We start from the raw sequence: 27,715 nt of genomic DNA on the forward strand, positions 1-27,715 counted from the left end.
GGGAAGGACACCGAGCTCAGAAAGCCCGCTGCTTAAATAGAGCTTTGGGAGATGTGCAGATCCCTCATTGGCTCAAATCTTTCATCCAATTGTCATACTCGGTTTTCACGCCATGCGCAGGCGCATTCTCAAGTAAAGCTTCCGTGAAGAACCAGGAAGCAGAAGCCTGCGCCATCTTGTAATGGCGAATGTGGCTCCTCACATTGAGTCACTCCCCACTTTTGTCGAACATCATTCTGAATTTGCTTCTCATTGATCAGGCTAGGTAGATCGAGCAATGAGCCTCAATGATCCACCTGTCTCTGTTGCACCTATTAAGATGGTTGTACTTAACAGGCCACAACACCCAGCTTTTACATGGATGCTTGGAAACTGAACTCATGTCTCCTCGATTGTAATAACAAACACTTCACCAACTGAGCTACCCCCTCAGGCCCAGCTTACTAATTATTAATAACATAATCAATAGTTATTAGTATAGAAAATGTATATTATCCTAATGAACAACTGAAGAATGTGTTAGTCATCAAGCAATAAAACAGGATAAACAGAATATTTTAGAAGTGTGGAAATTTTACATCTTGAAGCTAAGTGGCAATTTAATTCCAATATCTACACTTGGCCTTAGTATCCAAATAACACAGCTAATATAGATGCAACAGTAACAGAAACAAAGAAATAGAAACCTGCTTTGGCTGCTGACTCTGTACAACTTGCAATTTTATTAACACTGACACCACACAACTTTTAAGTATTGGCATGATCTCTTTTAGTTTTTTTTTCTCTTGTTTTCATCATTTACTTCCACCTCTTAACTCCCTTTGTAGACAGACAGTAAGAAACATTCTCAGTCCAATCTCCATCTAGGTATGTAGGAGTGCCCTGAGAGTTAAGAGAGGTATCCCAGTCCCAAAATGGGAATAGGGACAAAGAAAGAGACAAACAACCATTGAGGTCTGCTTGGGCAGCACTGCTACCCTTTATCCATCAGAACTGCCATTTGTTTCTGCCATTCTTTCTTCTCCTACCACCCTTCCTCTGCCTCTCACTACTTTGTTTCTTTATTGCTTTCTTCTTCTTCTTCTTCTTCTTCTTCTTCTTCTTCTTCTTCTTCTTCTTCTTCTTCTTCTTCTTCTTCTTCTTCTTCTTCTTCTTCTTCTTCTTCCTCTTCCTCTTCCTCTTCCTCTTCCTTCTCTTCTCCTTCTCTTCTCCTTCCCCTTCTCTTTCCCCTTCTCCTTCTTCTTCCTTCTCCTTCTCCTTCTTCTTCCTTCTCCTTTTCTCCTTCTTCTCCTTCTCCTTTTCTCCTTCTCCTCCTTCTCCTTCTCCATCTCCTCCTTCTCCTTCTCCTTCTCCTTCTCCTCCTCCTCTTCCTCCTCCTCCTCCCCTCCTCCTCTCCTCCTCCTCCTTCTCCTCCTCTGTCTTCTTCTTCTTCTTCTTCTTCTTCTTCTTCTTCTTCTTCTTCTTCTTCTTCTTCTTCTTCTTCTTCTTCTTCTTCTCTCTTCCTCTTCCTCTTCCTTCTCTTCTCCTTCTCTTCTCCTTCCCCTTCTCCTTCCCCTTCTCCTTCTTCTTCCTTCTCCTTCTCCTTCTTCTTCCTTCTCCTTTTCTCCTTCTTCTCCTTCTTCTCCTTCTCCTTTTCTCCTTCTCCATCTCCTCCTTCTCCTTCTCCTTCTCCTTCTCCTCCTCCTCTTCCTCCTCCTCCCCTCCTCCTCCCCTCCTCTTCCTTCTCCTCCTCTGTCGTCTTCTTCTTCTTCTTCTTCTTCTTCTTCTTCTTCTTCTTCTTCTTCTTCTTCTTCTTCTTCTTCTTCTTCTTCTCTCTCCCTCTCTCTCTCCCTCCCCCCTCTCTCTGAGAGTCTTGGTTTCCACCCAGTCTTTAAGGAGATTTTAGCACAATGCCCAACACAGTCAAGGGTCTCCCTGTAATTTTTACTGTTTCTAGTTTGGGTAAAACAGAATAACCTGAAATGAAATTAGGATACAGGATTCAACCTACCCAAGAGTTTGTAGTGAGAATCCCACTGCTACCTGCCTTCCATTGTTCTCTGGTGCATCAAACGTTGTTTATTGAACTTTATCTTATTTTCTTAAGTATTAACTATGAGAAGGTAGTTTTTTTTTTAAGCGGGTTTCATATTATGAAATGAATTCCCTTTCTGCTTTCCTTGTAATGCATACCCAATAGATTGTGCTACAGTTTATTATGGGCACAATCTTTAAATCTAATAGCTTTATACAGATCTTTACAGTACTTTGTTATTTCTGTTTAATGTATTTTTTCCATCTCATTAATTTTGACAGCTAGCTTCATCCTTTTACCATTAAGAGCAGTTAAAGTGTCCTGTTTTTCTGGCTGTCATTCTTCATATATAATATGCCAAAAAATACATTTACAGGCACCCAGTGGCCACAGAGAACCACAAATCTGGTGCAATTCATGCCATCTGTTTTCAAGTCTGCAAAGTCTTTCTATGTCAAATGTTTTTGAAATGTAACTTGCATAAATAACTACATAAGCAAATGAGTAAATGCCAACTAAAATTTATAATTGGGACATTAATTGAAATTGCCACATTTTACTCCCTATTTTATAGGCAGAAGCACAATATCAAGAGAACATTTAAAGTTTATAAAGGCAACATTACCCTCCCTTAGAAATACTACTATGGCCCACATACCAGGAGACACAAAAGGCTATTAGGCATAAGAAGTGTTTGGAATAAGAAAGGCCTTTCCAGCACATCCTGGCTGCAGTTCAAACAATTCTTAGCTTAATCACAGAATCTGCCAGACTCTGGAGTTAGTGAGAGTAACTCAGTGGGGAGAAGATATATGAGGTATTTATAGCAAGACCCGTGAGAGAAACACAATGCAATCACTTGGGGCTTGGCTAGAAGCTGTGTCAAAAGCACCAGACAAGTACAACCACTTACCTTGCAACAGACAGCTTCTTGGGTGGTAGTGAGCCTCGGGAGAAAGAGAAAGTAGTCTGTAGGGCAAAAATTGCATATGTACACATATATAATCTTTGATATGTAAAAAACTATTAGGTTTAAAGCTGTTATTGTGTCAGTAAGAAAGGGCCAGCAGCAATTCCTTCTAAGACATAAATGGGACCTGAATGACAGATCTAAGCCAGAAGATGAAAGAAAATATTAATAAAATAGAAGGTAAAATTCCTAGACCTCCTACCTACCCTATCTACAACCTCGCCTCTATCAAGAAAGGGCAAAACACGGGTAGGTACAAACATCTCATAGAATATCCTCCTGTGTATCAATCAATTTAGACTATTATTTGAAATTCCCTATCAGTAACCGACACCCACATTGTATATGGTCACCCTACATTGTGCAATAAGGGGACACAATGTTTTATGAAGATACTCTCATACAAAAATATAATGTCCATTGAACATTGTCCTTTCTGTATATTCCCATTTCTTATCCCTCCCATCTCCAACTAATCCCCACTACCACTGAACACCAAGCTAACCATATCTACACCTCCCATCTCAAAAGTTAGTGAGTGAGTTCTGTTCCCTGAGAATAAGTTTTATATTCTTTTCTTTGAGACTCAAACCAGTGTTTCTACCTAGGTGCTTGCTTTATGAAGCTGCCTGCTGGTCTTGTAGCTTGTTTCCTGACAACTTTAAAATTCAGTGAATTCTGACACAGTGGACATAGCCACAACAGGATAAGGCTCACTCATCTGTGTCTTCCCTGTATGGAGGACCTTGCTCATCACAATCTTGGATTCCCATGAGGCCCTCAACTCAGTATTCTGCCTCCTGACATTGGGCACTCTCAGTTCTTCCCTATCTTCTCCCCTTCTCCACTCTGAACCTAGTCTTCTGCTGTTTTCTCTTCTCACATGGAGGTAAGCACTGGTGATGTCTTACCTTATGGAACCTCTGTGCCTCCTTCCATTCCCCTCTCTCTGTAACCCTGAAGATACTTCTGATTGTCTGAGGAGCCTCTAAGTTTTCTACAAACAGATTGCTCTTCTGATACTTACCCATACTTTCTGTTTTCTCGCTCATCACAGGACTGTCATCAGAGTGATGCAAAATATGAGTAGAAGCTTGTACCTTACATGACTTTAGAAAAACTCAACAATTATTATTCTACAATTGATCAGTTACAGTTTATAATTATAACTTTCTACAACACACACATCAATATCAAAATGATTATTTGAATCATCTCACTTTTAACTTTCAAATACAGAAAATAAATATCAGAATATAAAAATACAATAAACAAGTGTATTAAGACATTTTAGTTCATAACATGTGACAAAATTTTATCTTTTAAATTTATGTATAAAGGTATCTTACTGTGACATAGCGACCCTCAGAAGTCTTTTTTTTTTTCCACAAGTAAACCCTCATATTACTATTAAATCTGAGAATGTGCAGTAAAAGCAATGTTGTTGGTGACATACAGTAGTCATAATCTGGACTACAGTGTGTGGGCAGCGTTCATTGATGTTATATGTCAGGGAACAGACATGATAGCAATAAGTGCCCACCCAGGACTCAAGACTAACACAAAGTGTATCACATGGTACAGAGCAGGCAAGTGCAGCAGGAAACACCTTGGAGTCATTAATTTTTTTATTTAATGTTTGTTTACTCTGCATTCAAAAACCTTTCTTTATTACCATAATTTCCCAAATTCTACAGTTAGTTAAATAGCCCAATGTGGAGTTAAAATCCACAATTTTAGAAGTTGGGGCTTACATAATTAAATAGCTAGAAAACATTAATCAAGACAGCAATTTAGATCTTAATTATTTATTTTCAGGTACCCCAAAAATGTCAATATTTCTTAGTGCAAAATGAACACAATTATAATTATCTTCATGACAAGATGGATTAGACTGGTGATATCCTTTTCCTCCCAGACAATCCTAGTTTCTTCTTGGTTGCTTTGCTAAAATACCATGACAAGAAATAATGTGGGATGAAGATTTCTACTGCTTACAATTCTAGGTATGTTTCACCATCTCAGGCCCTTAAAGCAACTCTTACATCTCATCTGGATGCAAAGAGAGGGTGAATTCATGTGAGCATTCTAACATTCTCTCCTCTGACATAGTCCAGCAAACAAATCTGGAGAATGGTTCTGCCTACTCTTTGGCTGGCTCCTTCACTGCAATTACAGAAATCAAGACAATCTGCCATAGACATGCCTGTGGGCCACTCTGATCTAAATAATCCCTTATCTGAACTTTTTTCCCAGGTGACTGTACATTGCATCGAATTAACTATTTAACTAACCAACACACATAGACCCAATTTTCATTGTGTTTTCCGTTTTGAATAGTAGTTTTGTATGATTGATGCTGTATTCCAGACATATGTGGATCTATTCAAAAGCAAAAAGAGGAAGTTATGACCTATTGTTATGCTAAATTTGAAAAATTTTTGCTACTCATCTGTTTATTTAGTGTGTTTGTTTTTCCTGCATGTATGCATGTGCACCATGTGTGCCCTCGGAGGCCAGAAGAGAGCATTAGATCCCTGGAACTAGATTTATAAATGTTTATGAGCAACTTTGTAGGTGCTGGAAGCCAAACTTGGGCCCTCAGCAAAAACAGCTGGTGCTCTTTACCACTAAGCCGTCTTTCTTCCTTGATTGTTTTTATTCCATGCATAAGCCAAAGAAAGAAAAGAGCAAGCATTATCATCTAATAAATGTTTTCAATATCATTATGTATGCCTGGAAGTCAGATTTTCAAATGCCAACTGAATGATTGTTTTGTAGTTTTGGTGGTTTGTTTTGTTTTGTTTTTCATCTGACTGTCTAAATGTGACAGGTATTCTTGAAGAAGTCATCCAGTTTGGGTCATAATAAAAGCAAGTATTCTATAACAAGGGCTTAGGGTGGCAGAAACTGTTCATTGTCACTAAAGTCAAAACAGATATTTGGGGACAGCTGCCAATAATGGTACAGAATGATGCCACAGAAGATAAGCAGAAGGAGACTTATAAAAAGCCATTGACAGCTGAGTTGCAGGTATGTAATGTTAAAATGAACAGCATAGCTTTTAACTGAGGCGCGCTTCCCGTACAACAAAAAACAATAGCAGCGATGTTTGCAGTCCCCTTCCAAGAAGGTGAAATGTTAAAGAAGGCTATTTTATGTTTCTTGTTTTAACAAGGGAGTTTTACACGCATTCAAGAGAGGAAAGTTAAAATGACTGCCCCAGCCAAGTTCCAGGTGTATTGAACCCTATTTCAGTGTTGCTGACTACTTTCAGCATGGCTTTGAATAATTCATGCCTCCATCTCTGTTTTTTCTCAAGAAGCAGACTTGGTAAAGAAGCCTTCCCTGATCCATTGCTCTCTCACTCTTCCTTCCTCCAGTCCATCTGGGAGTGTGTTTCTAATATAAATGTGTAGAAAAATTTGCCTGTCCAAGAATAAAATAGAGATAAATAGTTTAAATTCCTTTTATTTCATTCATATTGCATAAAATCCAAATTCAAATATCTCAAAAGTGTAAATAAAACATATGCTGTGTTCATCACGCAACAAATGTTGAATCTAATAGCGCAAAATAGATTATTTTTCTTAAAATAACTCTTTATAATACAGTTTGCTTTCTGACCCAGCTGGATGGGCTGAAGAAGGCAATGCATTCTGGGTAGAACTCTCATAAAGCTCTATTGAGCATGGTAGAGTATTATGAAAACGCACATTGTTCTTCATTATTTATAATGTAAAAATTGAAAAGTTGGAACAAATTTATTAGAACTCATTGCCAAATAGTAGAAGCTTTTAAAATTCTCAGTGTTATTCATAGTTTAATGGACTGCTCATAACATTGTACAGTCTTCCCCTGTTGCCTGGCTTTTATATTAAACAGTTAATCATCTTAACCATCAAAACAGCCTCTTTGCAACTAGGATTATTTTTGTTCATGGTACCCCTAGATTCTTAGTCACTGGGTTGCTAGGTATCATTTTTTGAATTATTCTAATTTTGTTACAAACAATATTTTGTAAATAAACATTTTTATTGTCTTACACCTATTTCTTCAGGTTTGGATATGAACATTGCCTTGGTGCACCAACGCAGCTGTGATCACCCAAAGAATGTCCTCAGGAGACTAGAGCTGTAAGCATCCTCTTGTAGAAGGTGAAGATCACGAGGCTCATGGAGTCTAGTTTCCTTTTTTGTAATACATATGAGGTGAAGGTTGAATAGGGGAGGACAGGCTAGGATAGTGTAACTATCTATATATTGCCCAAAGGGACTCTTTAGCACTGTAGGTTTTCTGAGCTGCTTATTCTTGAGTGAGACTATTACTAGTATAGTTGTCCTTAAGCTGCCCAGGTGACTTCAGAAAGTGTAATCACTTTTGACTGTTTATGATGCTGTAAACAACTGAAATAAAGTCCTTGAATCACCAAGCGAGGCTTAGATGGGATGCGTCCTTTGATATGTGGCTCCTTGTTGTCTTGAGTTAATAAACAGTTTGGTCTCTCCATAAACATATTCATCCAGGCTTTCTCATAGGCAGACTGGCTGTGGTTGTTCTCATTCTTCAACAACATTGTTGATTTGTCCCAAAGATCACATAACCCACAAACCCAGAACACGTAATATCTGACTTTTTGGAGAAAACCTTTGTTAACCAGATTATTATTAGAAGTATTCTAATTAATACCTGCAACATTACATTCCAATCCTTACCCTCCATTCATACTCTCAGGAACCATTTATATTCCTATCCAAGAAAGTCTCCTTCTCAAATCCTTTTAAGCTTCCCAATACACAGTAAAATACATCATGGTAAGCCTGTGGTTAAAAGCTTTGAGAACCTTGAAACATGACAAAGATTTGGTCTTTTGATTAGGTATGGGCTCAACCTCTAAAGAAAAGATGGAATATCCATCTATTTCCTAAAGAAGTATGGGAGGGTGTTAAAAGCCCATCTACAATAGTACCTATGTAAGAAAAATTTCATCAATCAATCTACTCATAATCCATTTTGCATAAGTCCCTTGAGGGGTTTCCTTAATTTTCCTTTTGCTTTAGTCATTTGTCTGCCACCCCCACTGAACTTCAACCTTAGTAAAAAGGTTGCCCTTTTTACTTTTGTTTGCCCTACTTCTTCATCTGCTGTAGGTCTGTTTGCTTCCTTGCACTTGGTTAATTATTTAACAAGCATCTGTTTTACAACTCACTCTCTCAAGCATCATGCTGGGAAAAGAAGATGCAAAATAAAAAAAACATAGCTTTCTTAATATGAGGTAAAGTCATAGTTTTACAATTTAAAATGTGGGCAATAAAGTGAAATGTGTTTTAAGCAATGGTATACTCAAGATAAAATTTCTATTTGAATCAGACAGGAAGGCAAGGTAAGGGAGTCTTGGTGAAGTTTGAAAGAAACACACTTATCTTAAGTAGGAACTAATAAAAGCGTAAGATTGAGAAGAGCAGTTTAGGGTAGAAAGTTGGCTCCGCCAGTAGACCACATTGATACTAAGCCTGATGTCAAGTCTGATGAAACAAATTTAATTTCTGGTAGTTTAATACCAGGTAGACCACCTGGTAGAAATAACAGACTCATCACTGAAGCCATAATTCACACACACACACACGTGCACACACACACAAGATTGTGTACAATTCTAAAATTAAAATATAAAAACAGCATAGAAATTTTTTGATCAAAAAGGAACATTTTGAGCAAAAGGAAACATTGTAAAGTAGATGGAGGAAGTAAGGGAAGTATGAGGAAGCTATAATTGAGAAGAATCTGGGATGGTGTGTGCTAAAAGTTGAGGCATAAGAGAAGGAAAGAAACAAATCTTAAAATAGAATTCTGAGTGATATTGAAAGATTAGATTTCATACTTCAAGTAATGATTTCATTTTCCAGTGATGACTAGGGTTGTTGCATGCTGGGAATTTTTAAGAGGAAAAAGGGGCAGATGATGGTCAGTTAACCTTGGGAAAGACTTGGTTAAACAGAAGTGATTAATATCTCTTCTGCAGAATTTTCAAGGAAAATAACCAAGTAGGAGAAATATTATGAAGTAATATTTATTTCATATACTGCATAAAATATATTCTTCTCAAAATATCTCCAGGAACAGATAGACTTTAAATTGTTACAGATAATATTGCTCAGAAGTTTACAGGATAATATTCAGTCATTCTCCCCAGATACAATAGGATTAACTATCAGAAAAAGAATAGAGGAAGGACAATTAAGCAATGTCACAGTCATTCAAGCAAGAATGACAGAGAAAAACAGAAACAAACTTGAGGGGTATTTAAGAAATAATAAAGGTAGTATAAGATATAAAAATTTCAAAAGGAATATATTAGGTTAGATAGATAACAGAATACTGCCTGGTCTTCCAGAAGATGCAGCTTCAAGTCTAAGCACCAACATAACAGGTCACAACCATGTTTAATGCCAGTTGCAGAGAACCTGACATCCTCTTCTGGTCTCACTGGGCACCAGGCACATTTATGGTGCACAGACGTACATACAGGCAGATGCACATATATGATACACATAGTCATCAAATGAAAATAAACAAATAAATAATACAATAGAATAAAATATTAAAAGGAACATATTGGCTGAATTACCCACTCTAAACCCAGAGATAACTCCCAATTTCTCATAGTAACTTTAAAAGTTTTACCATTGAAGATGTTCTCCATGTCTTGATCCTCCTTGATCCCAACTATCATCTCCCTTTAGATACCTTTGCCAGCAAGCATTTGTGGTCTTTTATCGGCTTTACTTGCTCTTTTTCCTTTGACTCCCACTGTCGGTAAAAGTGGCTGGAGAAATCGCAGAGAGTTCCTCACGCCAGGCTGTGGGTAGTTGGCTGAGAACTCTCTGGGTTCCTACAGGGGGGAGTTAGGCCCGGCTGCTGTGGCTCCACCGTTCCTCATTGCAGTGGCCCCAACACATGAGGAAGTCCATGGGTTTTTACAGGCTTTAATGTCATGATGGATGTAGATGGATCATTGAACAAAATTTTCAGGTAAGCAAAAAGAGTTTTCTTATTAAAAAAATTGATGTAACCAAAATTGTGTATTCATTTAATGAACAAATAATTTAATATTTGAAAAACAGAAGAGTAAGACAATAAAGCCATTTGTAAGATGTATGATTTGGCAATGAACACATCATTGTTTGGTTATTGAATAGACCATTGAACATAAAATTATGAGAGACATGATTGATATTTGGTTTTGGATGGTTGCTTGGTTGTATTTTCTTAGGGGGAAATTTCTCATTTAAGATTCACACAGTACAGGCTAAGGTGATGTGGGACATATTTTTCAGCCCAGGATGGTCTCAAACATACAGTTATCCTGTTGTAAAGTCACTCTTTCAACTAGAGACTACATATGTCAGCCAAACCTCATGGCTTATTTTTATTGTACTGTGTAATATTTTTAGAACGCCTAAGCACTTAGAATGTGAATATTAGAAGAGAAAATGGTCTGAGTTAACAATAGCAATAGGCATTTTGAGTCCTCATTAAACATAACAAGACAAACTAAGGAGAGCATATGTAATATGATGGAAAGTCCAAGAATAGCAACCTGAGAGATAACTGTGTGATGGAAAGGTGGCATAAGAGAAGTGAACAGGAATTTTAATGATGGCAAGTTATCAAAATAAATAAATGAATAGACAGGAGAGTTTACAAAATTATAGGACCAATACTGAAAAGGATAAGTACATCGGTGTGTACTGCATTTCCCAAATTAAACAGAGCTCATCTATTGGGTGACAGGAAACATACGCATATCAGTTTCTGCCCAACAGTGATGCAGATTGCCCAGGCGATTTAAGACTCTAGTACTTTAGAGAAAAGAGAAAATTGTACATCACTCAGAAGTTTTAGAGTTTCCTGAAATATGGAACGTAAAAAGTTGAAAAGTTGGTAAAGTATAATCAACCTGGATGAAGAAGATATCAGATGTTTAAGGCTATATATGCTACTTGAACTACTTCTACCCTCTTGGGGTTCTTTATTGATACATAAGAGGCAAAAATAACTATTATTTCATACTCAGGTGATTTAAATAAATTATAAATTGATATATTTATTATATTATATTGTTTACATGATTTCCCATGTAAAAAATATATTTGGATTTTCTTTCTTTTATTCTGTCTGCCTTTCTGCCTTCCTTCTTTTCTTTTTTCTGCCTTTCTTTCTTTTATTCTTTCTTTCTTTGTTTCTTTCTTTGTTTCTTTCTGCCTTTCTTTCTGTCTTTCTGTCTTTCTTTCTGTCTGTCTGTCTCTCTCTCTCTCTCTCTCTCTCTCTCTCTCTCTCTTTCTCTCTCTCCCCCCTCTCTCTTTCTCTCTCTCTCTCTTTCTTTCCACTCCAGATTTTATTCCCCTCCTGGTCCACCCTCTGACTGTTTGACATTCCATACCTCCTCCCCATCCCCCCACCCCCGTCTTAATGAGAATATCCCCACCACCCACCACCAAACCTCACCAGACCTCTAAACTCCCTGGAGCCTCCAGTCTATTGAGGGTTAGGTGCATCTTCTCTGACTGAACCCAGACCCAGAAGTCGCCTGCTTTATATGTGTTGGGGCCTCATATCAGCTGATGTATGCTGTCTGCTTGGTGGTTCAGTGTTTGAAAGATCTCGAGGGTCCAGGTTAATTGAGACTGCTGATCCTCCTACAGGGTCACCCTCCTCCTCAGCTTCTTCAAGCTTTTCCCTAATTCAACCACAGGGGTCAGCAGCGTCTGTCCATTGGATGGTTTCAAATATCTGCATCTGACTCTTTCAGTTGCTTGTTGGGTCTTTCCTGGAGGCAGTCATGATAGGTCCCTTTTTGTGAGCACTCCATAGCCTCAGTAATAGTGTCAGGCCTTGGGCTCTTCCCTTGAGCTGGATCCCACTTTGGGCCTGTCACTGGACCTTCTTTTCCTCAGGTTCCTTCCATTTCCATTTCTGCATTTCTTTTAGACAGAAACAATTATGGGTCAGAGTTTTGACTCACAGGAGGTGAAAGTACAGACCTAATAATTCTTCAACAATGACATCTTAAAATGGTTTGGGAACTATTTACTATGATGAACAACAGCCACACCTTCATCCACACCTTTGGATATGTAAATTTATTGACTATAGGACAAGCCAAATAAAGGTGTATGAACAAGTAAGAGATTGATGAGATGAATTGATAGATAGAAAATGATACTGTTTGTTCTCATTCTGTCACGTCACAGAGGTAAGAGGATCTTCCCTTATCTAGAGAGGGGCCTTAGAAACCACCTTGAGACAAACATGCTTGGTTATGAACCATGGGGATTAAGGTGTGTGTGAAGGAGGTTGTGTGTGACGAGAGATCTGCTGCTGGAATCAGATTCTCAGTTAGATCAAAACACATATAACAACTAACCAATATGGTATATACTATGCATATTAGCAGAGTCTATGAGAGGTCAATATATCTAAGAGAACCTATTTTATAAATGTGTCTATTTGTTTAGGTATAAACAATACTACTAAAATGAAAATGGACTATAGATTTTTAACTCTTGAAATAATACTAATAATCACCCTCAATGGACCATGTTTATGAACAGATAAAAATATCCAAAAAATTAAAATTTAAATAGATGTGTATTTAATAGTTCCTCTCATCTTTATACCGTATCTCTGAAGAAGGACTTCATATTTTTAAATTATCTAAAATAGAATCCAGCCTCAATGAATAAGGAATTCCAAGAAAAAATTTTAAAATGGTCCATTTGAAGGACTTCTTTGTAAATGTGACATTTAGGGACTGGTCTAGTCCTCTAGGACCCTTACATGCTAGGCCAGGACATACCTAAAGACTTTTGTGCATAACAGATAAAAATAATATATTTTCAGAGGACCTAGCCAGTCTTTTTCTTGAAGCTACTTAATCTGCAGCTACAGTGTTATAATTGTCTATATGTTTTATCATAATATTCTGCAAATTTTATGTACAACCTTTTAAATTTACTTCCTTAAAGGGTAGTATGCAAGGCTACAACCATTTAAAACATTGTAGGCTCCTGTGGAAACATCTATCTAAAACCTGGAATTGGTTTCTTCACATTTACAAAATGTGTTTTATAATAAGGGAATTGGTAATATTTGTTTTATAAATAGAGCACCTAACATCTAGAATGTCATGCAAAAATATTTTACCTGCCTTGTTTCATTTTCAAGGTAAGATTAAAATCCATCTAATTTCCAAATTCATTTCCTCTTCCTATTCAAAGTATGATATTGAGCCTATTTGTAAAGATATAAACATAAGGGAAGAAATAACATTTGAAATGTAAATAAATAAAATATCCAATAAAAAAGGATAAATAGTGGTTCAGGCACATTTCTGCAGACCTACGAGATCTTCATGTCTCAATACAAAAATCTGTCTTTTCATTAATAATACATTTTAAGTCCTATGAACTGCACATTGGAAAATAAGGAAAATATGATCTCTACTAAGACCAAAACAGTGTGAACAGAGGCTTTTCGTGAAGGGACAAGCTGAGACACCTTCTTCTGAAGGAGCAGAGTAATGATTTCTGCGTAATTTGACCCATGAAGTCAGTGTAATGGGTAATTCAAAGCATGTTTCCATTGCCTGTTTTGAGGTATAGAATATCTAGGCTAGCTATTTCAGTTTTTCACTGGATTATATATAAAATATATAAAAGTGTTAAGCTGATTTATATGATTTTGTGTATGTGAATTATATTTTAACCAACTGACATATGACTTTTAAAAAAGCATACTGTGATCATGAAACTGAAGAAAATTTAAGAAAAAACAAAGGTGACATTATTAGGAAAATATGTATTTATTTTGAATGAGAGACATGGGAATAAAATAAATCTCTCCACTAGTAGGGCATACCTGTATAATTCTATCACGTGGGGGGCAGAAGCAGAAGGATCAGTTCTCGAGGTCACCCTCAGAGATAGTGAGTTTGATGTGATCCTGGTCAGCACACAAGTCTGACAAAAAACAAAACTTGCTGGAGATGATGGTGTGCACTTTTAATCCTGATGTTCTGGAAGCAGGAGCAGGCCGATCACTGTGCCTCTGAGGGAAGCCTGGCTTCAGAGCAAGGTCCAAGCCAACCAATGCTGTATACTGAGCTGCTGGGGATACACACACACACACACACACACACACACACACACACACACACACAGAGAGAGAGAGAGAGAGAGAGAGAGAGAGAGAGAGAGAGAGAGAGATTTCAGAAGTCCCACGTTGATTATGCTATTTGTGTTTTAAATGATTATTTTTAAGTCAAAACTGAATATCACAAAAATCAAAGAAAGTGTCTCATTATTTTTTTTTACAAATATTTTACTCCAAAATAAGAACTGACTCTATAGCTACATTATTTGATTCACTGTGATGGGCTTGGTAGGATTGAGATTTCATAGAGCCACAGAGACACAGCTCAATAAGTGCATAGTGACAGAGTCTGGTTTTGTCATTTCCTAATATTTTCGATATAGACTAAGTAAATTGTCCTGAGCATCCATCAAATACCATCATCTCTGGGCAAACCTTGAAATTAAATGACAGGGGCTTGCAACATAATAAACATTTTCTGTATACATGTTTGAAACACAATGAATAGCTTATTACAGACCCTAAAAAGATTTATTTTCTCACTCGAAAAATTGTTCTTGCAGTGAAACAAAAAAACATTAAGAACACATTCTCTCTGAAGTAAAGTTTCCATTTAGACACAACCAGTGGGGTTTAATTAGAAAACATGAATAATTGAGCATGCCGCTTCTCTCTAAGCAACAAACTGGAGTCATGGAAAAGTGAATTCTTGTTAGACAAAAGGGCACATTATTGTATAGTGTTCTCCTCTAATGTTTTTCTTTTCTGACAACAACCTTTCAGTAATAATTCAAAAGAATACTCTCGGATTAAATACTATGAATAGATGTCTTCATTTATGATGCAAAGATCAAATGAATCAAAACAACAGCAAAAGCTCCCTTAAAAACCTGGGGATACAGTTCAGTACAAGATTGTACTATATAAGCACAGATGCCTGAATTTGAATCCTCAGCAAATACTTAAGAGCTAGATATAAGGGTGAAGAGAGGGCTTCATCATTAAGAGTTTGTACTGTTCTTCAGAAAACTTAAGTTCAGACCCAGCACCTCCAACAGCTGGCAACTGCGTGGAACTCCATCTCTGTGGGATCTAAACTCTCTGAACTCAGTGAGTATCTGTACTTATATGCCTGCACACACACAAACACACACACACACACACACACACACACACACACACCACAGACTTACATACACCATTTACATACACTTACAGGCATACAATACACAGACACCCCCCACCCCCACCCCACACACACCAAAATATAAATCTTAAGACAAAAGAAGCTGGGTGTGCCTATACATGTGCTTGCTTGTAACCCAAATATTATGGGACTAAGACCCCAAAGACCTGGGAGCTGACTGACCACACAAGGTAGCTGAAGTGGTGAGCTTCCAGATCAGTCCAATCTCTGCTTCAAGACAATCCGTTTCAATGTGATATAACAAGACATTGGATGTCCTGCTAAGGTTTTCACATGCTTGCTGATGGGCCATATCACAAGCAGTCTCACACACACACACATACACAACCACCACCAGCAGCACCACCACAACAAAATTCTTTTCCAGCAGTCTCTACAGGGACATATGTTTCTGAAAACACCATCAAGAGAGGGAGGTGGACATGCCAAGGGTTAGAAGGGAAGAAGCCTAGGGCACTTGATTCTTTATGTAATTCACCATTCTGACAGCAGTGACAAAGGCCAGGCCACACAGTGTTACTTTTAACACACAGTTTGAGCATATGAACTTAGTTCTCCTGGTCTCTGAATCTTTCTCTAACAAGATGATTAGAGACCACCTGCTGATTGCAACGCAACGGAAATGCCCACTGGATATTTCAGGCTCAGTATGCTCAGGTGAAGTCACTGAGGATGGCTCCCTGGGTAAGAAGTACACACAAAGTGAACAAGAAAAAAAAAAAAAAAAAAAGCTAAGTTGAAAATCCCAATACAAAAGTAGAAAGACAAGATGAGCGTTTAGGTCCCTGCACCAAGCACCAGCCACAATCTTGGGTCTTATTGATCTGTTTGTAGTTTTCATATGGTTTTGTTTCTCTGATTCTGAATAAACTCAACAGCCCACTTTCTGCACTTGTTTGCTGCTCCGGAGTTTTCACAGATGCCCCCTCTAAGCTGTGTTTCTGATCTAGTACTTGCAGATGCTGTAAGACCTTAGGCTCTTTGTAATCTGTCTTGGCATGCTCTCCTCTGCTGTGCAGCACATATTTTGCTTTGCCTTGAGAGCACTGTACTGGAAGAAAGAACGCATCCCATGCTCTGGCCTCAGTCAAGTCTCTGGGCAGATTTCCTCATCGCCCAGGCTAACTACCCAAGGCCAGTGTTGTCATCATGGTACACTCTGATTCTCTTCCTTTGTTTTGTGCCTCTCCCAGCTGACTTGTCATTTGAAGTGACTCTGCAGAAGATTCTGTTCAGAACATAGTTCGTCTCTGTCTCGGGTCTATGTTGCCTCTAGGGTGAATGGTTTCAGGTTTAGAGTTCCAAAAACACTGAAGTATATTGTTCTTTGAGGGTAAGAGGTTTATTAGAAAAGTCATTGATGCCTTAGGCCGGCAGCAGCATAGTGTGTACTCAGAGGGTAATTCAGCTCACATGGATGAGCGGGACTTCCTTCTTTCTAGAGGCTTCAGAGGAAGTGATGTGGGAGGAGATGAATAAATATCATTGTTAGGCTGTTGCTGGGGTAACCAGTGAATGGTCACATACCAAGTGTCAGGTGACTAAAGTACCCTTTTCTGGCCACCTATTGCCATAAACCCATTGATGGGCATCCATAGGAGCAGAGGGAGGACAAAAATATAGAGACACAAGTTGCTTTGGTTTCTGTAAATGTCATTGTTTAATCAAAATGGAAGAGGTTTACAAAATGGTCTGGTCGTGGCTAACATGGAACAGTTTCTAATGGGACATTGCATTACTACTACACAGAAAGACACTAAGTCACTATTTTTAATTTCTCCAGGATATTTGAACCACATAACAGTAAATTCCTTAGTTATCTTTCATGTATGTGCAGCTGCTATCAAACACTTATTGATATTGAAGACACTTTAAAGTAGAGAAGCATAGTTTTGAACGTGGACTCTGAGGTTGCATAAAATTCTGATGTCAGAGTCATACCGATCACCTATTATTTTTCAGAAAACTATTCAATCTCTTTTTACCTTAACTTCTTGCCTGCAAAACTGGCTGTCTATCAACTGAGAATTGGAGCAGGGATAAAATGCTAAACATGGAAATTATTTAGAGAGATGCTTGCATGTGGGGTCAAGGAGCCCTTCAATAGTGGAGCCAGCCTGGAGCAAAAGTGAGATCAAGGCTTGTCCACCATCCCCAAAACTATGTGCCTATATGTCCTAAGACATGGCCTTGTGGTCTTCAACCCTCCCACTCTTGAAATGGTCACATACCCTGGTGGCCAGGCTACAAATTAAACTTTTTCTTTCCTTATAATGTCATGTCCAGCAGGCCCCTGGAATTTCTCCTCAATCAAATAAGTCATCTCCAGCAGGCCCCTGGAATTTCTCCTCAATCAAATAAGTCATCTCCAGCACCTTAGCTCAACCAATAGTGTGCACTCACCCTGAAAGTCTCCACCTACTCCCAAATATTTAAATAGCCTTTGTTCCCCACATTTAAGATGAATGACGCTTGCCTCCTGAGAGCAGCTGTCATGCTCACCCCATCACCCCTGGCGGTTCCCGCCTTGCTTTCCCTATCAGGCCACTGATCTGATTGAAAGCAATCATGCCATTAAGGGAGGGGAAGCACAGTGAGAACAACACTTGACAAGTAGTAACCACCTACCAAATGCTGGGCCTCAGTGCTGTTACCATAGAAACGGCGGCAGAAAATTGGCCATTAGTTTGACTGTCTACATATTCCCTTAAAATATTTTTAAAACACTTTGAGGTATTAGCTACTTATTTTACTCTTAAAAGTTGCCATTTAATGGCAACGATTTCTTTCAACACTAAAAATACAGAATGAGCAGGACTTTCTTCTCATGTAACTATACGTGTCAAACTGAAGCAAAGTTGTTCTTAAACTATTTGAAATTTACATTAACAAGACCTGCTTTATCTCAAACCTCATGCCATAGGACATCTTAGATATTATAAAATAAATATTTTAAAATTTTGTCAGCAACACATAGATTTTAGAGGATGATTTAATTTGTAAATAATATTATAAATGAATATTTTCTCTTATATTATTTTATTATATGTGATTATTGGTTTATACAATTTTTTACTTTCGATTGTCATTTATACTTATTTGTAGGAACAGAACAATTCAACGTATTTCATACTTTTCTAAAATTAAGTGTTCTGCAGAGAGACAAATCTAAAAGGTAATTCTCATTTCCATTAATTTTACATGTTATGCTCTATATCTTGAGGAATAAAAAAATGTTGAAAATAAAAACATATAGGCCCCAGGTTATAGAAGCCATAATAAGCTTCTAATAAGGACTAAGAAAGCTTAAAAATTGCATCTCAGAAAGCACTTTCTCCAAGAAATACTAAGAAAAATTCATTCTCAGAATAAATAGTCAACTTTTTACTCACCTTGCCAAGTGTGTGTAGAACATTCTCCTTGTAAATACCCATTATGCTGAAGTCCAACCACCACCTGGGCTGATAACATGTCATTATCATGACATCCGTATACTTTCCTTCGCTCCATTGAGTTTCTGAAACACTTGTATCAAAAGATGCCTCAATATCATTTCCTTTAAGACACCATGTTTCTACTTCTGGATATGACATAAGTTCGTGGTCTTTAAATATAAATTTGTGGTCTTCACATATTTCTCATGATGTGACATTGAGGTTTTACCTGTACTTACTGTTTCTTCCATCACCATTTTCCATACCCATTTTCCTCAGAAATTTTCAGGCAATTTTAAAGTCCTTTCGTGTATTGTGTGTGTGCGCATGTGCATGTATACATGTGTACACACACACAGGAATGCATGTACACGTGAATCTGTTTTGTTCACGTAAATATGAGCTCATATGTATGTCAAGTGTGTGTATATATGTACAGTCTCAAATGTCCCTGTGAAAGTGTCCCTCTCCTGTTTTGAGACAGGGTATCTCATCTGACCTCAAAGTCTCAGCTAGGCTGGCCAGCCTTCGGTCTAAGCTGCCCCATCTGAAATTATAACACCAACATGCCCAGCTTTTTACATAGTTTCTGGGCATAAAACCCAAATCCTCACTCTTGCATGGCAAACAGTTTAACAATCCGGAAATTTACTCAGCTCCTTGATTCATTTTGAACACATAACACTCAAGTATAAATTTCATGGAAAACTTAGAAAAAAACAAACAAAACAACAAGAACAACAAAAAACCACATTTGGCTGCATTATTTTTTGTCTTTCTGTATTGGCTATTTTGACTATGCTCCGGCAATTTATTTGGCCTTCAGAAGCAACTGAAACATTTCTGTTTTCAGACCAAAATTTAAAAATAACCTGCTTTACTATTCCCCCAAATCTAAATCTTTTATGCATCTCTTTGCTTCCCATCAAGCACTCTGCCACTGATATTAAAATCCAGGCTGCTACTCCTCTGCTTCTATTTATGGCTAGAATTAATTTCCCAAGATTTCTGTTATTAGACAAATTACTAATATAAAGTGAAATGAATTTGTTATGCTAGGATGGTAAGATCAAAAACTAGAAAATTGACCAGTTTCAACATGGATTCAAAAGTTACAGGGAAAATGAACCATGATATAGCTTCCTTGCCAGTTAGTGAGAGTGCAAGCACATTAGCTGAATTCCAATAAAAAGAAAATCTTCCTTCAAACACTCAGAATGAAGAGGTGTGCACCTACAAGTCCATGCAGTGCAGAGGCACAGCTGTGTGTTCTATAACTTGGAAGACGGCGCAGCACTGTGTATCCCACTTGGATTTTGATTTCAGATAATACAACTGTCGCTAAGTCCAATTGTGGACATTTCACCTGTATATGGGAGTTTGATGTGGAAACAAACCAGAATCTCTCTCTCTCTCTCTCTCTCTCTCTCTCTCTCTCTCTCTCTCTCTCTCTCTCTCTTTCCCTCTCTCTAAGTTAAAATAACTCCTGGTGTTACTGAACTTCTTAATACTGATGTTGGAGATGGAGAGATGAGATGTGCTTTGTTTGAATACGAAAATTGATATGTGAAAATCAAAAATCACAAATAAATGGTGCTATAATCAGTTTGAATGATTATGCTTCCTGAATTTAAAAAATGTTATAAAAATTGCCTTATTTATTTAAAAATACCAAAGAGGTGAAATATTCTATTCAAACCAGTTATATGTCATTTTCCAGTGTAATCATATTCCATGGAAATGTGATTTGAAATTCATAAATAAATCCTGACTTGAATCTACATGAAATCTACATTTGAAATTCATCTTAATGGAAAATATATGTATGTAATAGAAAGGTAGTTTATATATTACATTAATAAGAAGATTTTTATTTGTTATATAATCCACTGAACAAATATTGGAGTTCCGTGTTCCATACTTTCATTTGTATAATGCAATCCAGGAATGACTATGGGAACATTTAGACAATGCCAGTAAACAACATTTTCAGTTAAATGAAATCAAAATTGGGAAAAGACTCAACAACATCTACTGTTATTTACAGTGGTGTGAATTACTACAGTGTGAAATATTTACACTATACTGTCTAAAAAAAAACCAATAGTTTTCACTTGAGAAAATGATCATGTGATGCGAAGACATTTACAGAACTAATCTAGAACCTTCTTAAAACCTAAGTATTTCCTTTGATTGTGGCTATTTCTGACCCTCACATAGGAGTAAGTCTGATTCTGGCTAATCTTTGAGCACCCACATAGTGATAGAACATGTGACAATTGGTTTTATTTTTGAGATTGTAATTTAATTGAAGCATTTCTCCTTTCTCTTCCCTCTCTCCACCCCTACCATATATACACCTATGCCTGCCTCTTTTTCATTAATTGTAATTATGTGCATATATGAATATGTCTTTACACATATACTTCTGGATATAACCTGCTAAGTCTGTATAATATTACTTGAGTGCATGTTTTCAGAACTGACTATTTGACACTGGAAAACCATTTGCTTTGCTCTTCCCTGAGGAGGGTCACCTCTCTCATGCTCAGCTTGATTTTAAAAGGATTTATGTTGTACCTGGTATTAAACTGACACTCTTGGCTAGCTCCAGTCTAGCTCCAGTTCATGATATAATCCAAACAACAAAGAAGGACAACACTAACTCTGACATTTCTACAAGCACTCCTTTGTTATTTGAGATGAAGAATGGCTTTCAGGAGAGCCATTTTGAATTTCCCTCATAGCCTAGAACACTCCTAAGAGTATGTCCACTACTTATTAATAATTATGATGTGATGTGGACTTTGAATATTTTTATCTCTGCATTTGGGCCACTAGGATTTTGTAAAAGCTATTATCTAACTTATTGGGAAGGAAATCGCTGTCTAATAAATGCAAGAAATACATAATGGCAAGTAAAGCAAGAATTTCCCACTCTGGGGATTTTATAGAGAGAGTAATTCAACAGAAGAAAATTTAATTTACAAATATAAATTAAATATTATTTATGATGACTTCAAACCACTCTAAATGTTCTAAATTTCCAACAACAGAAAAATAAAGGGTTTTGCAAATCTCCTCAGATAAATATTTTATAGGCATGAAATATTAATTATGGAGACAACTTAATGGTGATTATAAAATTTTGGTGAAATAATGTGAACTGATAAAAGTGCATTATAATTTTAATGATATGAGAAATAAATAGGCATGCGAAATTGCTTTAAGATAAATGTGCTAAGTCAGCAGAGGATTTTGTAGATGTAAACAGAATTATATTTTAAAAATATTTTTAAATTTGAAAAATGCTTTAAGTTTGTGGTACTTAAGGAGAAAAAACTTAGAGAATCCCATCAGAAAAATGACTGTGTCTGAGTGCGTAAGTATCATGGTTCGGAATCTGTCTGGATGATGGGATAATATGTTTTACTAGCTTCTTTATTTTACAACAGCTATGTTTGAGACTAGAAAATGAGTTATGGGTGAGTTACAAGGTTAAAAAAAATCAAAATATGCGAATCATAACACTCTACTCAAAACAGAACCAGAGTTGCTCAGATGAAATCAAATTGACTGCTGTGACTACTGCCGGTGCTGTATGTGGGGGTGGGGGAAGTTATAGTTATGTATGTGCGTATGCAGTTGGCGCACACAGTCTCCAGAAGGTTCCCAGTAGACCTGCCCTGTTGCTCTGTCTTCTTTTCCTGAGTTGGGTCTCCTAGGGTAATGGTTACTTTCAATTGTCTACTTGGGAAAATGATGAGTGACCCGGGACGGGAGTCTCAGTGAGGAACTGCCTAGAATAGGTTTGCCTGTGATTATGCTGGCAAAGATTTTCTTAATTGGGTTGGCTGACATGAAAAGATCCACGCCGAATGTGCGCAGTACCATTTCATGGGCTGAGCCCTGAGCTGAACGCATAAAACCTAAGTGGACCTCTGGCATTCTGTTCATTAATTACGCTCTGCCCTTAACTGTGGACAGACTATAACTAACGCTACTTCAAGCTCCTTGCTTCTATGCTTCCCGGAAATGGTGGACTACAATCTGGAATTGTGAGCCAAATAAACTGTGCTAGTACAAAACTAAGGCACTTACAGAACGTGGAGGCTAGGCAGGCATCAAGAAGCTTCCGAAGATCCTCCTGCCTTGGCTCTCCACAGGTCCGGGGTACAGACCCACAAGCACATCCAGCATTTTCATGGAGCGCTATGGTCTAAATCTAAATCTGGGACTTCACTCGGTCTTCCCCAGTGAGGCAGCTCCAGTGCCTAATTGCTCTTCTGTCCTTCACTGGGCGTTATATTTATCATGTCACTTAATTAATTGCCACCATTCTGAACACTATTGCTGATGAAGAATGGGGGATTCTTAAATTCTGAAGCAATTTTTGAAATCAGTTGTCAGAAACCAGTGTTATTAAATTCTTTAAACAAGCCAACTCCACTGAGTCCAGGATCTGCTGATGCTAATCCCTCTGCAGTAACCCCCTCAATATGGAAATGGGATGATTTCTCACTTCCCCTGGAGGAAATCTGGCTGCACAGGAGGACTCAGAAACTTGGTCATTTCCTGCATGAAATCCTAAGTTTTACACTGCTCATAAAGGCTGCTCGCTTGCTTCCTCCCTCTCTCCCTCTCCTCTCTTCCTCCCTACCTCTCCTCCCTCCAACCTTCCTCCCACCTCCCTCATTCCCTCTCCTCCCTCCCTCCCTTCCTTCTTTCCTTCCTTCCTTCCTTCCTTCCTTCCTTCCTTCCTTCCTTCCTTCCTTCCTTCCTTCCTTCCTTTTTTCCTTCCTTGCTTTCTCTCTTTTTCACTTCTATCAGCCTTAAATTTTGTTTAATAAAATGAAATAATTAGAATATCTTTACCTTAAGGATTAATCTGAGGTTTAGGAAAATAAAATTCCTCAGGCCTTGTGGCCTAGTACTGTGATCCCAAGTACTTGGCAGACTGATTCAGGTTCAAGGCCAGCCTGGGCAACTTAGTAAGATCCTGTTTTCATAATTAAAAGTACAAAATGGATTGGGTTTGCTCAAGTGGTCAAGTATTTGTTCAGAATGTATGAGGTCCTAGTTTCAATCCCCAATGTTAAAACAAACAAACAAACAAACAAAAGAAACCTTATGTAAGTACACTTATCAATTAATCTATTCATCTTGATAATGTATCTCAACCAGCCAATCAACCATTATTAGAAAGTCTTAATAATAAGCGTAGAACCATAATGATGAGTCAATTTAAAAAGAGAAAATAATTATAAATCAATGACTCTTTTAAATCATTGAGTAACCACCTGAGGGAGGAAAAACAGAAGACTTGGGTACTTCAGCTTATGACCACACTCATGCAGGACACGTCGATAGGGGTGAATAAGACAAGACTCCTACCACAACAAAAAGTACCAAGAGGAGAAAGAGAACCAGGCCACTGCAGCATGAGACAGACCCAAGGGCAGAGACTGAGTACAGGAGTCCCTAATATCACCAAGTGCATTTAAATGTCAAGGAAGATTGGAAATAAAAATGTAACTGGATATAATGTTAGCAGATTCATTATCATGGAAAATGACTTTTTATGTTGTTCCTAGGCTGCGTTGCTTGTGATCAGACTTCACTTATCTGCTGTTCCTTGTATTTTTAGTTTTTTTCTCAACTAACTATTAGATATTGTCATTTAACTTAACAGAAATTTACAAGAACATTTATTTTCTTAAATAATGTTCATTTCTTACTAGAAATAATGAAGACAGAAGATATTTCAATCAAATAAAGCAAAGTACCTTCCAGAAATTCAGGTTGTGGTTCGTGTTCTATCAGTAAGGCAAGTCCCAAGGGTAACTACTTACAAAACTCAAGAAGTTCTCTATGTAAAATGAGGGGACCAGTAAGCTTCCCTTCTAAAATTGAAGGCTATGTCTGAGAAAAAGGCCAAAGTTGACTTATCACATTTATTTCTTAAATCACTGCCCCCACAAGGTTGTTGTATAGCTAATGAATGAAAAAAAATTAGCTCTATTATCAAGTGGATAAATTTAAACAAAACAAATATTTAAGTATTTTTCCTCTGAATTCCAATCCATAAAAGGCTAAAGACTCACTTCATCTCACCATTTGATCATACGATGTACCTATTTAGAAGAAATATCATATCACAATTACAGAGAATATAAACTACTACTTAGAACATTGTGTCTCTAATTATTTAAATTAACAACTTTGTAGACCTATGAAACTCATCAGTAGGGAAAGCCACTTGCCACAAAGCCTTGAGACCTGTATTTCATCCCCAGGTTACATGGGACCCCATGGTGGAAACTGAGAACCAACTTTTCCAAGTTGACCTCCAATTTCCATGTGCACATATGCAAACAGAATGAATGAAACACAAGAAAAATATAAATTAGCTATGTGTGAGTTTAAACCCTGATTTGCTTATTTGTACAATTTATTAATAATGCTGAATTTTTCTCCTGTTTTTATATTTTCTAATAACTTACTCGAGTCATAAGCAATACCATTTGGAAAATAACTTGCAAACAATTCCACTTCTGATATTTTGAGTATATTTACATAGCCAGTAATGTTGGATGAAGAATGATAAGCTATTGGCATAAAGATGTGGGAAGCAACCGTAGAGAACCTGTGCAGTGTCACGTGGCAGAGGAGAAGCTGATAAAGGAGAAGGAAAGAGGCCAGGGGAGAAATAAACATCATATGCAGGATGTACTTGAGGAAATTATGTGCTCACTCTTCATGAACAAAATACTATATATAACATTGTCCCTCTTTCTTGGTTTTCTTTTAATCTTAGATTATATTTGGACTTTAAGAAGCCTGCTGTGTGCATTAATTATGCATCTTTCCAGATGAGTTGTTGGCACACATTATGTGACATTGAATTTATGCTATTCCTTTTCCTCTTACCAGCAAATATTTCCTAAGCACACACTGTCAGAACTTCTGTTAGGATCCGGGAAAGTGATTGTGAACGAAAGCAAACATCCTTTATATATTGATGTTACTTTTGTCAGCCTGTAAAGGAAGAGCCAGTGATCTCATGTTGGCCTACACACAAAATTTCCCTTTGGAAATCATTTTGAGAGAAAAACTACCTGGTTATTTGGGATGTATTGAGGAGCCAGGGGACCCTGAGGCTGTAATCTTAGCTGACTGCAGGAAGCAGTGCACTACTGTGAGGAGGTGTCTAACAGATTGAGTCACTGCAGCAAAAGAATATGTGCAAGAAGCCTATAAATAAGTATACCTCGGCTGGAAAAAAGAAATACGCAATTCAAGTCAGTGCAGTGGTTACACAGGGAACATGGAGAGCTTCTTGGACTAGGTTACAAATGTTGTTTTTATGACAATTTGATTGCTAAGTACTGAGAAACTTTGAACAGCTGATGAAGTTTGAAAGACCACCCTGACTGAAGCATGTATAATAGATCATGAAGACCATGTCGTCATGGATTATACTCCACACAGGTGGAGTATAATCTTATGGTATATCCAAATTAAATGCCATTGCAATTTCCAAGAGGCTGATTGGAAGTCTTCTCAAAGGTTGTAAGAATGTAGAAATGAATTGAATAACAATTGTAAAAAAGCTATTGGGAAATGTCAATGACTTCAGAAGTGTTCAAGTATCTTTGGGGCCCTCCGAGGACCTGAGATAAAGACAGCTGCGGCTTGGTGAGGTTCCCAGTGCATGCCTCTTCTGGACTTTGTAGGAACTCAGTTCACTTGAGAACATTACTGGTGGTGGTGGTGGCACATGCCTTCAATCTCAGCACTCACTCTGAAGACAGAGGGAGGTGAATCTTCCTGAGTTCAAGTGTGACCTAATTTTCAGAGCAAATTTCTGGACAGACAAAGCTACATAGATAAGCCCTGTCTTAAAAATCAAAAAAAAAAAAAAAAGCCAAACACTACACTTAAAATGAAGTCTAATTTCTGAGTATTTAGTAAACACTGTTCCTTGGCTTACAGCCATGCCCTGTTTATTGATGAACCTGAAGATGCCTTTGCACACTGTGAGAGGGAGCACACACAGACAAAAGTTAATAGATTATGAAATTTGCCCGCTACTAATCTCTGAGACAAAAATATTTTACTTTTTATTTTCTTACCAACAACATCATTACTAGTGAACAAAAAGTGGCAAGCCCTCCTAACTAGTCACATTAATAAATCTATTTAGGAGTTCACAAAATAACTGTAAATGTCTAATTCCTCTGTTCTGATTAGTTCTTTTCTCTCTTTCTTCTTTCTTTCTTTTCCAAGTTAAAACAAGATAGTGTCACATGGGAAGAGAAAGCCATAATTGAAAATTCGAATCCATCAGAGTAACCTATGAACATTTCTAAAGGTCACTTTCTTTTATTAATTCCTGATATGGAAGAGCTTAGCTCACTGTAGGTGGTGTCATCCTGAGCAGGTGACCCTGGGTTGCATAAGGGAGTAGGCTAAGCAAGTCATGAAAATGAGTAAGCAAGCATTGTCCCTCTATGTTCCCTGCTTCAGACCCTGCCTCCAGGTTCCTGCCCTGAATACTGTCCTTATTTCCCTTAAATGATGGACTCTCAGCATGACGTGTTTGGTAAATAAACAGTCTATTCCTATGTTTCTTACTGTTATTAGCATCTCCTCCCTATATCTCTATATCACTCTTTTCTTCTCTCCCCTGTTAGCTTCCCCCATTTTCCCCATTTTTCCATTCATGGCAGCTCTGTGTCATGCTAGTCCCCATTCTAGAGCTCCCCCTTCCTTGCTTTCTTTTCACTTGATAAGCACATGTTCATCCACCTGCAACTCAGTTCTCAAAATAACGACTCTGAGACCTAATTATATATGAATAGGTGCCTAGGCAAGAAGCTTGATCTTGTTCCCAACTAGCTAGTAATAAAATTATCCCATATATTTTATTCTAA

This window comes from Arvicanthis niloticus, chromosome 4 (genome assembly GCF_011762505.2).
Source record: "Arvicanthis niloticus isolate mArvNil1 chromosome 4, mArvNil1.pat.X, whole genome shotgun sequence".
Classification (NCBI taxonomy): Eukaryota; Metazoa; Chordata; class Mammalia; order Rodentia; family Muridae; genus Arvicanthis; species Arvicanthis niloticus.